The sequence below is a fragment of the Hypomesus nipponensis genome, chromosome 21 (assembly GCF_054491055.1).
Source record: "Hypomesus nipponensis isolate SF chromosome 21, ASM5449105v1, whole genome shotgun sequence".
NCBI classification, from domain to species: Eukaryota; Metazoa; Chordata; class Actinopteri; order Osmeriformes; family Osmeridae; genus Hypomesus; species Hypomesus nipponensis.
In genome coordinates, this window is record NC_140381.1 from 13,276,287 (window position 1) to 13,287,793 (window position 11,507).

Sequence of the window (11,507 nt, forward strand, 5' to 3'; positions counted from 1 at the left end):
CTTGGAATCCAATTTGTTGAAGGTGCCTGCGCCGGCCCTGCTTGCATTACTGCGATCTGCATATTTGGAGGAGAAAAAACGTGTGTTTGTGTAACACTTGTCACTTGACTTAGCCCCAGAGTTCAGGAGGATAAACAAGAATGGCAGAGCCGTTTAGGGCGTCTTTTGAGGGATGGAGTTATGCACATTACTTCGTATTAGTTGCGCAAAAGGACAAAAGCATAACTGTACAATGTACATTGTGCCCACGCCAAAAACACATCTCTACCGCCGCGAACACAAGCTGTAATCTGCCAACATGTTCAAGGGCTCCATGCTAACTCAAGACTAGTAGCTAAAAGATCCCCGGACCCTGAGTGACACTGACGCCGATAACAGGTTGCCGTTGCCATTGTTGCCGACACCAGCCAAGCAGCCACGACTTGACTTTCAACAGCAGGTCACCAAAGCAAAGATTAACAGGCTTGTAGCAGCATAAATATTAGAGGAAATGTTTCCATTTCAAGTTTTAATTATAATTTTATTTTGAGACATTTTGCTTACTGCCAGTACTGTATAGCCTTGTTATGCTTGACAACTTGTAACTTTTTTTGTCAGCTTTGTGGTTTTAAAAAGCAGAAAAGAGAGATCTGTCTTCATTATAATAAACATTTGAGTTGATTTGGGCATAAATATGGTACATATATCGTTATTTGGCAAGAGCATCTCAGGTGATGTTATAGAGTAATCCAAAAGTAATGTAACTAGTAGTGTAACTAGTTACATTACTAACAGAACCACTTTTTTTTTTTTTTACATTGGACACTAGGGATCTGACAGAGTAAAGCAGTGTAGAGAAGTGACAGCAAGGAGAGGGAGCCCAAAGACAGGCAGGAGCATCCAGTCCAAACAGAAAGAAGGCAGGCAGTTGCTTTCAGAGACAGACTGAGGGAGGGACAGAAAGTTTTCACATGAAACATGTCTAATCTTTCTGCATATGTTCTACAATTGGATAAATCTGATTCCAATGCGTACATTAGTAAACTGAAGCTCTCGTTTGAAGATCAGATTTGTAATGAAAAGAGAAAAAAGAGACACACTTATTACGTAGGGAGTCAGATGGCTGAGCAGTGAGGGAGTTGGGCTTGTAATCAGAAGGTTGCCGGATTGATTCCCCGCCGTGTCAAATTATGTTGTGTCCTTTGGCAAGGCACTTCAAGAGCGTGTGCGAAATATAAATGTTAATTGAATGTTGCAAAAATCTTTGTGTACCTCTATGCTCCAAGAATGAATGATACCTTTATGTTAGGAGAGGTGCTGTTTATCCAGTTGTGGTGTAGGCAAGTTCTAGCTATGGCATTAAGGGGGGAAGAACATGACAATGAAACCAAGTAAAATTGTATACAAGGATAATGGACATTTATTAAAGATGTACATACAAATTTCTCTTATAAGAGAAAGACAATAAGATGAATACAATAATAAATAAAATAATCAAAAAATAAATCAGTGACGTACACAACAAAGTTAAGGAGCAAAGGGTTTTGATTCAAAGATCTTTTCACAAGACTAATCACAAGATATTCTAGCTTATCAATTTGTTAAAGTGAGAGGAAAGTAATCGAAGTCCGGTAACAGTATTATTTAATAAGTTTAGGCCTAAGATTACTTAGAGCACATCAGACGGTCAATATGTCACTTGAGGGAGGAACAAGGGTCAGAGAGAGCGTGTTTTTCAGAATTCTAAAGATCTTGATCCGTTCAATAGCTTGCTCCACATGAATACGCGATGCTGAAATTTGGCGGGCCCTCTCAACATCACGGCCAGGTAGCTTCTTTCTGCCCTTCAACAAGAATGGAGGCACGACCAGTGTAGCACCAAGCCATGCCATGTTGTCACCTATCAGAAAACCTCTATCTGCCATCACCTGCCATATCCTCCCTCCCCACATTTTGGAAATAAATGATGTTGACCCCCAGGGCATGATACTTATTAGATCCTAAGGAGAGTATTATGGTGTTTATAATTCGACCAGGTCTGGGCCTGTCAATGAAAAACTGTGCAGTCAATGATAACTACGCATTTCTTAAACCTCTTCTTGAATTTCTGTGGCATGTTTTTCTGAAGAACCTCTGCGGACGGCCAGGGTATTCAAAATTGGAGACGCTTTGCAAGGACAGGTATGACTTTGTTGATAACATTTGAAACACATGCAGAGGACACACCAAGCCGGAAACAAGGGTCTAAATGGGCAAGTCTGTGTCGGAGCTTCATCAAAGTTAAAATAAGTTGATTCTCCTTGGAGATAAACCTTCTTTCTGAAATAAGCGGTGCAATTTAGTTCAAAATCCAAAGAAACGCAGCAAAAGATGGCAGTCCAAAATAAAATGAAAATAATTTCTGTTTGGACTTAATTTGACTAGCTGCATCATTCTATGTGACAATTACATTTTCTGAAGAGATGGACCATTTTGACAGCTTGTCTTTGTAAGCGTCTCTCTCTAAAAGCAACTTATGTACCTCTTGTTGTAGCATTTCACACAAATGACATTGTCCCCCATCGTCTTGGTTGTCATTCTTCCTGGTTGTCTTCTTTGTCAGGATCAATATCTGGTTCTGGTTCAGCTGCAGAATAAAGCTGTCTCTTTCTCACTGCTCGATGGTACTGACCCTGTTTATCTGCTGGTCTCTTAGCAGATGTGGGTGGATCGGCAAACTCAGGTCCCAGGTGTTGTGAAAGCGCAAAGTCAGTGTGGTCGGGGTCAGGGTGCGGACAACCTGCATAATAAACATAAAGGCATTTAAGCATGTGCTCTTAAGTGATTATATTTTACCAAATGTTTTCAACTTAAATTTTGGACACTGGAGAGTTCAAGTTAAGGCGGATTCATACTTCTCCGACTCAATTACGGACAGACGCACGCACGGAGTAGGACGGATTGGTTGAATTTATACTATTCCGACGGCTCTGCTTGCTGAAAGCAATTCACCGCCAGAGTAGTAGATGACGCTGCACTGCGATGTTAGCTAGGTTATCGAAAAGTCGGAGCAAATTTACAAATGAGCCGTTTCATCAATGAAATAAGCACATTTTCAACAACTGCACTGCCCATTTCTCATTACATTTTAATTCAGATGCTGATTTACATGTACTGTTTAGCTGAAATATGAATTGTGCTAACAATGGCGGTCAAAGGGTTCTGTTCTCTTGTTGGTCATGGCAACCCCGCCCCTGACGCAAGCGGTTCTTAATACAGACCAATCACAGCCAAAGGGTATCCGTAAAATGACGGATTGACAGACGGATGATCAAGAGGTGCACATAGAGCTCTCCGAGGGGTTCGAAGAGGGAACGGAGAGGGAGTTCCTTGACAGAGAGGGCGTTCCCTGTGTGCGTGTCCGTAAAAACCGCAGAAGTATAAATTGGCCTTTATTTAGGAGCACGAGGACACAAGGACATCTTTCAACTTATGCTGGGGACACACTACAGGATAATCGGGCCGATTTCGTCCCGACAATCCTAGGTAACGTCCCGATTATCTTGATGGTTATACTGATTATTTTATCAGATGTTCCCTTGGTGTGAGGTGTGTCAAGAGGGACCAAATCTGCTCGGAAGGACGTCGGAGGCACGCCGATCGGGAATCCTAAATATTCAACATGTTGAATATTTGCGATCAGAAATCCTGATGTGTGGGGGGAACCCTGAGAAAAACCCAGAGTTTATCATGTGAAACGAAACAATATCCAATCAGAAAGCAAGCTGAGAGAAGACAGAAGCATAACAAACAGAGTCACGGCGCAACACAAAGTTAAATGGAATTGATTTGTGGCAACAGCGAACCCTTTTCTTTTTTCTGTGAATTTTCTGTTAAAATAATTCCAAACACTACCATCGCAATTTCTTCCTGCATATAGTCCGCCATGCTTATTAAGTATCGACAGATTTTGCGAGATTTCTTGAGTCGGGACACTGGTTGGAAATCTGTTTGTGTGTGGTGTGCAGTCTTTGGCAAATCATGGCACACCACACACTGTTGGAGCAAAATGTCTAAATCTAGGATTTTTTGTCCTCATGTTTATGGTCTCTCACAGTTTGAACATCTTATAAGGTAAAAAAATGTAAGAAAATGTAACTCTTCCTGGGGAGCACAGCTCAGAAATCTTCTGCTGCGTAGGAACACATTTTCAAGCGTTCATGAATTTGGCGGATGTCTTTTTCTTATGTTGTTTTTCCGAAGCCCATAACAAACAATTCAGAAGAAACTTAAGAAAATGTTCAAGAATAAGGCCCATTTTCATCATCTTCTTCCTCATGAGGCCAGGCAAAGGAGTCAGGTGGCTGAACGGTTAGGGAATCGGGCTAGTAATCAGAAGGTTGTTGGACCGCTTCCCTGCCGTGCCCAAAAAAATGACGTTGTGTCCTTGGGCAAAGCACTTCACCCTGCTGCCCCTACATGACAGTGTCCCACATGTTGCCCTTTCCAAAGAAGACAATTAGATGCTGTGCCCAACAGTCTCCTCTAATGTTCCCAGTAGGGCATGCTTTCCCAAAGTGAGTCTATCACTGTCCAAGCCCCCTGTGGATCTGTGGAGGCAGACTATGTTAATTGAAAATACTCGTGATATAATAATGCTAGTCATGCTGAGCAATTTAAAATTACTGTTCTGCCAAACAAAGTGTGCAGTTTGGGTCACCTTCTGATCTAAAAAGTCAGTGCTGGATCTGTGCAACACTAGTCATTTCAGTGAATCCCTATTTCAGTCATGGTTATCTTTCCCTTTTATCTTAAAGCTCAGCATTTAGCCTATCAGTTAATAGCGTGTGGCAAAGTTTTTTTGAAGTAATTTATTGATTTTGTTCAAGATGTGAAGACAAAAACATTATTATCCCACATCAAGTGCATGGCTTTCTTCAGTGTTTTGAATTTTATCCTACAATTTTCAAATGCTCCCACGTTCTTTTTTGGGCTATTATTCTCAATCTCCTGTTGAGAATATCGGCCATAGGCTAGCCTGTCAGAATGGTTTCAAACAGCTCATCAAATGACGCTAATTATCTGTAGGCCTAATATATATATATATATATATATATATGCATTTAGGCCTACTGATAATTAGCGTCATTTGATGAGCTGTTTGTGGATGCATTGACAGGGCAGTGGTGGGGGCATCATAAAGGAATTATGCGTAGGGAACCCAAATGGCTAGCGGCGGCACTGTCTAAGCTCATTGAGGTCTAGCTTGAATTTGCGTTGCCTGTTAGAGGAACGGCTTCAGGCTTCAGTCTAAGTTGACGTTTACCCAAGTGAGACTTATTCGTGTTAGCGCAACTTGCGTTAGCGACGTTGATGGAACACCCCCCAGAGCGTAACTTCCGCCCTAACAAAAATTAACAGGCAACCAATTACAAAAGTGCAATTTTGCTATTGCCCTTAGATTGACACATTCATTGACCAAACACATATTCAATTTTACTGGTAGTAGTAAATAATAGATATTTTAGAGTACACAATAAATTAAATATATTTAATTATTTGTGCACACATAAACCAACCCAGGGGGTTACATAAAATTAACCCAAGTACGTTGAATTCAACTTCATCACTACTCCGACTCCGTTTACGGATGGGCGGGCGTATACGGACGGATACGATACTCTTTCGTTTATGGTTCTCCGTAGGCTGTGGATGCTGAAAGCAATTCACCACCTGAAGAGTAGGTGGCGCTGCACTGCGTTGCTTGCGACGTTATCAAAAAGTCGGAGCGGATTTACAAATTAGCCGTTTCCTCAATAAAATATGCACATTTTCAGCAACTACACTGCGCATTTCTCGTCACATTTTAATTCAGATGCTGATTTCCATGTACTGTTTAGCTGAAATATGAATTGTAAAAATGTACAGCAATGGTGGTCAATGGATTCTGTTCGTCTTGTTGGTCACGGCAACCCCGCCCCTGACGCAAGCGGTTTTTAATACTGACTAATCACAGCCAAGAGGGTATCCGTAACTATCCAAAATTAGGACAGATAGTTAGGAAATTCAGGAGGTGCACATAGAGCTCAACAACGACATAAGTCTGTGCAACACAGTCCTCCAGGAAAACAGGAACATCTGCCTGTCTCACAGGTGCTTTTGCAGCCACAGTGTATCACACGCAAAACACTGTCAGGGGCCGAATTTCTGATCATTCAGGTGATGTGCAAGGTCCCATCCTGTATTTGCCAACCATATCCATTCATGTTGACAAAAAGCAGGTACCTTATTGGTGTAGAACAATCACGTGTCGAACCGTGCCACCAAAATCCTATTACGCTCTGAAGAAACTAATTCTGCATAAAACATAAACGCATCGACAATTGACTGGAACTTTTTTTTGTAGTTTAGCACAACTCGTTCTTTTTTATGAGCTAAAGATTGTGTAGATGCCAGACTGTGGAGCGGGATGAAACAACAACAGGGTTCACCTTACGGTCTAACTTGGAAAGTACCTCTAATGTGAATGTGATAGCATTGACATCTATTATTTTATTTTCTTCTAACAAACACTGTATTTAACACAGGAATTCATATTTAATCTAAATGAGACTATCATATACTGCCCCCTAGTGTTTTGTGTGTGTCTTGCTCTCAAATTTGTGAAGTGAACTCCAATCTTTCATTGAACACTCTCCCAGAGCCTCTCCCCATAGTTTCTCAAAACACATCAGCAGTGGCGGTTCTAGACAAATTTGACTGGGGGGGCCAAGGGGGGGCCAGTGTTTAATCAGAGGGCCACGGAAACAAATTATATTTAAACATTAAATATTTTAATGTTGCTTCACATTAAAATCATACAAACGGCTCTGGCTCTCCCTCTTCTGCTCCTCAGCTCTCTCAATACCTTTGTGTTTTTCAAACTTTATTTACTGGGGCAAAAAAGGCTGCAATGTCCCTTTCTCGTTTCATGATGACTACTACAAGAAGAAAAACGTTTAAAAAAAGAAGTTATTTTTTATTCAGTCAGCTCAGGAGGGCCACAGGGGGGCCAGGGACATTTTTACATAGGCCCTGGCACCTGTAGGCCCCCGCATAGAACCTCCCCTGCACATCAGAGAGATGAGATGTTCCTGCTCTTGATCTTCTTATTCCCACTCATTCTGAGAATAAGTAAAAACGAAAGGGGTAAAGAAGACTTCTAAGATTCATTGTAGGTGTTGTTACAAAACTTTATTTGATGAAAGTATTAATTAAATTGAAAGAGTTAAAGCCTAGTTTAAAGTTACTTTTACAACCCATCACCTCTCTTCTCCTGTTCCCTAAATTGGTGAATGCACATATTTTTGTACTACTTTATTTTGAGTTTTTATGTTACACAAATGAGATCAAATGTGTGCATGTGTGATGTGTTAAGATTTGTAAAGAAAGTTTTCCGACGACACTGTATACCTGAATTGATATGACTGCGGGATTGATACAAATTCTCTATTCGAATATTAAAGCACGGAACAGAGTACTCGGTTGATCGGTTTACCGAAGAACATACTTACGTTACACTTATGTGCAATCATATGGGCTTTTTTTACAATTTTTTGGGGGGTATACTGGTATTTACTAGAAACGATCATGTATAATACTACATTTTTATTTTCATATTTACCAATAAAACAAGTAATGCTCAGGCCAACATCAGTAGCCATATTGCAATAGTGGAACAAAACCAGATTTGGAGAGTCGGCACTTAAATCTGTCTATAATCCTGCTGTAATGCTACAGTATGTGTGTGTAACAATGGCAAGGACGTCAGAATCGCCAAGTAATTTTACAAAAACAAGGAATTTACGTGGCAGGAAGGTGCATACGATAAACCATATAAGAATCTACATTTTAAAAAGTAGAAATGTACACAGTCAAAATAATTCAAAACAATACTATACAAAATATAATATGTAAAATAAGATATAAAATAAGAAAAAAAGTAAGATGACAGCTGGGAGTCCTAGCCTTGATGATGAGGCCAGCTTTGGATGGAAAGAAACTGTTCTTATGGTGTGAGGTTTTGGTCCTGATGGACCACAACCTCCTGCCAGAGGGGAGTAGCTGGAACAGTGTGTGTCCAGGGTGGGAGGAATCGGACACAATCTTTCTGGCTCGCTTTCTGGGACCTATAGGTGTGCAGGTCATTGAGAGACAGGTCTCCGGACTAACTTTTTTTACTAGGAGCACAGTAGCCCCTGACTGAAAATGTTAGGAGTTCAAGCAGAACATTTAGGGGCACACCTTATATTGACTTGCAATGCATTTATTAATGTAACTAGAGAGGGTACAATTTAGTGGCAATGGTTAGACCCCTTTTAGGAGTGCTCAAGCACCCCTAAATTTAATCTCAGCACCCCTAAAAATTAAAAAATATATATATATTGTTTATTATCATTTGATGCTGGTAGTTAATGAAGAAAGTGACATCCTTAGTGTTTTCATTCAATATTTTGCATCATTGTACATAAATGTATAGATTGTTATCCAGTGAAATTAGGGATTTATATTAGCAAGGGGGTTTATAGCACTTTTGCAAGGCACTGTATTCATGTCACATTCTCATTGGGGGCTGAGCCCACCTAAAGGTCTGATCTTAGAATCGCCCCTGGGACAATTCCTGCGGAAATTGTGGGGTGTGCCTGCGTCGGTTGCAGATGGGTCCGTTTTTTTAACTGTCATTTTTACAACTGATATACAGCGACACACTATATAAGCTTGAGTTTAAATACATTATTTAATGTGACATTACATACTGTACATGCAAGTCTTAGCTAAATGACTTAAATGTATGATGCACTTTTCAATCAGTCCTCCGACACCACAACACGATAGGCTACTTGCTGAGTATAACAGTGCAACAGCTCAAACACAGGCAGTGATACAGTAGCAACGCTAGTGCTAAATAAGTATTTAGTGGTAGGCTCCATTACGCAGGGTAACAAGGGCTCGTGAAACTGCTCACCAAAAGAACGAAGGGGAACCCACTTGTCTGGCAGATTACGACGTTCGTAGGAATTTAGCGAAAAATAGCCTAAACTTTCCAAGACTTTTAACAAGGTTTATAGGTACCTACTGAAAAATAGCCTTAACTTTCCTAGACTTTTAGCTACGGTACTAATACAGAAGGAACACTGATATCGCTGTCTGACTAGAACGTCGTATATCTGCGTTGTTGCTAACGTGTGCTGACATTGTGCACACCCAATGAATTCAAAATATGTAGGTCGCACATGCGCGAGTGTTTGTAAAAAATGCTCGGACTGTCGCAAAATGCGACCATTTGGTCGCAGTCTGGAGCCCTGAGAGATGTCCGCCATGTTACTCTGTCCTATTTTCTCCCTTTCATTCCAAACCGTGACCAACGCCAGTCTTCCTTCTCTGCAGAACGCATAAAAATGAAAACAAAAAAAAACTTTGTTATTCACGATGATCGCTTGCAGTAATTTTTTTTGAATTGCCATTTCCCCCTACGTTTTTGGGGGCATATTTTCAGTTAGCAGATGGTACTGTTTGAAACCCGATTCCATCTGGGATACTGCTGGTGAAAACGTTGTAAAAATAAGCTTCAAAGGGGGTTCTTTATTAATGAATAGATGCAATATGGGTGGGTTAAATGCTTGAAAATATACCTAGAAGGGAAAAACTTTAGGGACATTTAAGTCATAGAGGTTAGGACAATTTTTATACAGGTTTGCGCATTTCTTCGTTTTAATGCAACCTTTCAACTATGTGCGGCTGCTATATAGCCTTTCACCATTCCCTCTTGCAGGGGAAATAAGAAGAGAACCGTTCCATTATACATTTCACTATTAGTTTTGCATGTAAATGCATTTTTATTAGTGCTGTCAGTTTAACGCGTTATTAACGGCGTTAACGCAAACCCAAATTAACGGCGTCAATTATTTTATCGCGCGATTAACGCTCTTTTTGGCCTAGCAAACTTTGTAGTTTTTTTCACATGCTGTTGCAACAACTACCGACGTTAGAAAAACTACAACACCACACCGGATCTAGCTAGACCGGAAACAAAACAACAGGCACGCCAAACACTCGTTTGGCTTGCGAGCTGGCTAAAGAGTAGTAGCAGAGCCCTTTTACGGATATTAGACATTCTCTGGTAGTAGGCTAACGTTACGTTTTGAGTGGATGACGAGCGCGAGATGCCGAAATGGATGCCAATAAGATTCTGAATGGAAAGTTTGCTTTTAAAAAGTTGCCAAATGGTTCTATTGACAAGACCAGTGATCTGTGTGTTTTGTCGTTGTAAACTGATCTATCATCTATCAACTATCATTGCAGCACGTCCAGTCTGAAATACCACTTGATGGCCAAGCACACAGCTGATGCGAATTCTCTGCCCCCTCGTCAAAGCCAGGCGATTGCAATGTTGTTTTCAATAAAAAAAATATTTGCACAAAGCAATCCGAACCACTTTTCTATGTTGATAAGAGCATTAAAATTTGAAAAAAGATTGGGACAAAAAGAAATCAGGGACATTTAGAATAGATAAAAATGTGCGATTAATTGTGATTAATCGCGAGTTAACTATGACATTAATGCGATTAATCGCGATTAAATATTTTAATCGTTTGACAGCACTAATTTTTATATAAAATATACAGACATTTTCAGTTCTAAAATGTAAGTAAAAATCTGGCCCATCTGCAACTGACGCAAGCACACCACACCCCACAATATCCACATAAATGGTACCCTCTCAAGTTATATCATACAATTACATTCATCTTAAAACTGCAATCAATTGGAATAGCACTGTTCTCTCCCAGCCTTTCAGTCAACACAGGGACAAAGTCACCTTGGAGCAGCCATGACACCAGGCAGCCTTTTTAGAGGAGAGAGAGAGGGTGGCCAACTCAAGAACCCAAAGCCTACTTTCTGTCTCTCACAAGCTGAGAGTCGCAGAGCAAGGAAAACCCGTATTTTGCCTCACACACAGCTTGTGGGATTACGACAGAGAAGGGTATGATTAAGGGACAAAAAGGGGGAAGGGAGCCGTTCCTTCCTCATGGACAGGGAAAAAATGGGCGTCAGATGCTTTGTGTGTCATTGAGTCAGCAGGCTTGGTTCAGCAAACATGGAGCGTAACAGTGATGTACTAAAGAGAGGGGGGCTTTTAACTTGTTGCTGACAGAGTAGTCATCTTACTGTGGGATGTACTGCTTCAAACCTCATCAGCATTCCATTTGTAAATTTATGTTTTATTTTTATAGAATGTTTTTTGTTTGCAGATCAAGACCAGAATGAAACAGTGTCTTTGTTTTACAAATTTACCAAAATGTCTGTGATATTTCAAATAGAGAAGAATGTATTTCAAGGCCTTATTGGGTGTGCATGTCCACAGACAAGAGTCTATTTAATGGACTACAGCATCACTTTTAATCATCTTCAATCAAGAGTTGTACAAAATAGATTTCCATACCATTTATTTCACATTCAAGCCACTAACAATGCCTGCTGTTATTTAACTATTCATACATTACATCCTA